Source organism: Galeopterus variegatus, unplaced genomic scaffold, assembly GCF_000696425.1.
Source record: "Galeopterus variegatus unplaced genomic scaffold, G_variegatus-3.0.2 Scaffold461, whole genome shotgun sequence".
NCBI classification, from domain to species: Eukaryota; Metazoa; Chordata; class Mammalia; order Dermoptera; family Cynocephalidae; genus Galeopterus; species Galeopterus variegatus.
The window spans coordinates 504,046-507,805 of NW_007726572.1; positions in this window are offsets into that span (position 1 = coordinate 504,046).

Below are 3,760 nucleotides of genomic sequence, written 5' to 3' on the forward strand. Positions count from 1 at the left end.
TTTTTTTTTGCTTTTTTTTTTACATTTTTTTTTTTTTTTTTTTTTTGAGATGGTAGTTTGGATTATTGACTTGAGACTTTTCCTCTTTTTTGAATGTAAGCATTTGGTGCTATGAATTTAAACTGTCAGCACTGATTTGCCTCGGTCCTACAAGTTTTGATATGTTGTGTTTTCACTTTTATTTAGTTCAGTGTATATTCTGATTTTATTTGAGAATTTCTCTTTGACCAATGGATTATTTAGCAGTGTCTTGTTTAGTTTCTCAGTGTTTAAAGATTTTTCCGTTATATTTCTGCTATTTATTTCTAGTTTGAGACCATTTTGGTCAGAGAGCCCACTCTGTTATGACTTTAATTCTTTTAAATTTGTTGATATTTGTTTTATGGCTCAGGATATGATCTAGATGTATGTTGCATGGGCACTTGAAAAGAACGATTTATTCTGTAAATGTCAATTAGATCCTTTTAGTTCATCATGTCCAGTTATTCTACAACTTGCTGATTTTCTCTGTAGTTGATCTATCAATTGTTCAGAGAGGAGTATTAAAGTCCATCTATAATTGTGGAGTTGTCTATTTCCCTTTTTATTTCTATTAGTTTTAGCTTCATATATTTTGTACCTCTGGTGTTTTGTGCACACACATTTAGGATTACTTTGTCTTCTTGGTGGATTGACCTTTTATGATCATGTAATGTCTCTCTTTGTCCCTGATCATTTTTTTTTTTCTCTAAATTCTACTTTATCTACTTGTGCTTTATTTTGATTAATATTTGCATGGCATATATATTTTCTTTTTTTATTATCAATCTACCGATATCATTATATTTTAAGTAAGTTTCTTGTAGACAGCATGTAGTTAGATCATGTTTTTTTTTTCTTTTTAACTATTGAAAATCTCTGTCTTTTACCTGTGTATTTAAACTGTATATATTTAATATAATTATTAGTATGTTAGGGCTTAAGTCTGTCAGTTTATTTTTTGTTTTCTGTTTGTTCTCTGTTATTTTTTGTTTGTTTATCTATTCCCCCCACCCCCTGCTTTCCTGTTGTCTAGGTAAACATTTTCTAGAATTTCATTTTGATTAAACTGTAGAGTTTTTGAGTGTATCTCATTGTATAGCTTTTGTAGTGGGTGCTCTAGGATTTGCATTATATGTACATAACTTATCTCAATCTACTTGTGTCAATGTTTTACCAGTTAGAGTAAAGTGTAGAAACCTTATCTCTCTTTATGTGTCTTTATCTTTCCATTTATAATATAATTACCTTAATTATTTCCTCTATGTACATCAAGGACCACATTAGACAGTGTTATAATTTTTGCTTCAACTGCCAAACATAATCTAGAAAACTCAAGAGGAGAAGGAAAGTATATTGTATTTACCAATATTTTTGCTGTTTTTATTACTTTTCTTCCTTTCTTATATTCTAAGATTTCTTCTTTAATCATTATCTTTCTGTTTAGAGAACTTCTTTTAGCCATTCTTTTAGCACAGGTTTACTGGTGAAAAATTCTCTTAGTTTTTCTTCATCTGAGAATGTCTTGATTGTCCCTTTATTCCTAAAGGATATTTTTACTGGCTATAGAATTTTGGGTTGACAGTTCTTTTTTTTCAGCACTTGAAAAATGTAATGCTACTTCCTTCTGGCCTCCACACTTTTTGATCAGAAATCTTCCGTCATTCGAATTGCTTTTCTCTAGTAGATGTGTCATTTTGCTGTAGCTGCTTTCAAGATTTTTTTTCTTTGTTTTTAGTTTTCAGACATTTGACTGTGATGTGTCTTGGTATGGACTGCTTTGGGCTTATCCTGTTCGTAGTTTGCTTAGCATCCCAAGTATGTAGGTTTATGTCTTTTGCCAAATTTGGAAATTTTTCAGCCATTATTACTTCAAATACTTTTTCAGTCTTCTCTCTTTTTGGTCTGATGACACAAGTGGTAGATCTTTTGTCATAGTTCCCCATGCATGCTCCTGAGTCTCTGTTCATTTTTTTTTTCCCTAGGGGAGGTGAGGAGGTCTACTTTTTCTTCAATATTCTGATTAGTAATTTCTTTTGTTCTGTCTTGAAGTTCATTAGTTCCTTCCTGTTTCCTCTCCATTCTTAGGGGAGGTGAGGAGGTCTACTTTTTCTTCAATATTCTGGTTAGTAATTTCTTTTGTTCTGTCTTGAAGTTCATTAGTTCCTTCCTGTTTCCTCTCCATTCTACTGTTGAACCCATCCAGTAAGTTTTATTTATTTTATTTTATTTTTTTGGTGGCTGGCCATTATGGGGATCTGAACCCTCGACCTTTGTGTTATAACACTGTGCTCTAACCAGCTGAACTAACCAGCCGGCCCCAGTGAATTTTTAAAATTCATTTATCGTATTTTTCAGTTTTAAAATTTTCATTTGCTTCTTCTTTATATACTCTTTTTTTTTTTTTTTTTGCTGAGACTTCCTATCTTTTCATTTGTTTCAAATATGCATGTAATTGCTCATTGAACAATTTTTATCATGCCTGATTTAAAATTCTTGCTGAGAACTTTAACATGTGTGTCATCCTGGTGTGTATTAATTTTTTTTTAAAAATCAGGTCGAGTTTTTTTTGGTTCTTGGTATGATAAGTTACTTTTGATGAAACTTGGACATTTTGGCAATTATGTTATGGGGCTCTGGGTGTTATTTAAATCTTCTGTTATAGGAGCTTCCTCTGGCACTATTCTGGCAGAAGTAGAGGGTGCCACTTCATTGTTGCCATTGGGGGTGAAGGTCTGGTTCCCCCTTAGCCTCTGTTGACATCCAGTTGGCAGAGGGGTTCTTCCTTACTGATGGTTGGTCATGAGATTTCAAGGTCCTCATTAGGCCTCACCATGACTGAGAGAAGCAAGAGTACCTTGTTACTGCTCCCTACATGTTGATACCACGGGAGAGTGGCTGTCTTACCACCGGGTGGTGATGAAAGTCCTACTTCTCCACTAGGCCTCTGCTGATACCATTCTAGCCATGATGGAGAGGGATGCCTCATTATCTCAGGTGTAAATGAATGTCCTGATTCCTCCTTCTCTGGAGGTGCTTGAGGTGTCTTGTTACATCCCGGTGAGTGTGAAAAATCTTGACTTGCCATTTGGCCTTTGCTGGTGGGGTTGAGGGTGGTATTCCAATTTCTTCTGCGATGTTTGGCTAGAGTAGAATGGTTGCCATCTACAAGTTTATTGTCTTGCTAGGCTGCCCCTTTCTTGGTCCTTTGTCTAGAGAGAGCAGGCTTTCTTTGCTTTATTTACTTATTTTTCTGTCTGTTCTCATTGGAGTTTCTAAGTTGCTGGCCTCTCCAGCACCCGATCTGGAATACATGAGGCAGAAAGCAAACTCACTGCCCTGTTAGTCTTTGGGTCCCCACACTCCACTTTCACCTTTCAGAGTCTTCTTATGTTTTATTATGTATAAATATAATGTCCAAGAATTTTAATTATACTTAGTGGGAAGAATAGGGAAAAATATATCTACTCCATCTTTCTAGAAGAAGAATTCTGCAATAAAGTATTTTGAACAGCACAAATAGGAATTTAATGCAGTGATTAGTTATATGGGAGGGCTACAAAGCCAAATAGGGGACAATGAGACAACCCAGATATTAACAGCTGGAAACCATGCGGAGTGACAAAGGGAGCCCAGGAGCTGCTCATCCAAAGCTGGGCCATAGAAGGCCTGTCCAGTGCCGGGCCGGCCCGGTGGCGCACTGCGCTAGTGCGCTGCTTGGGAAGCGCGGCAGCGCTCCCAC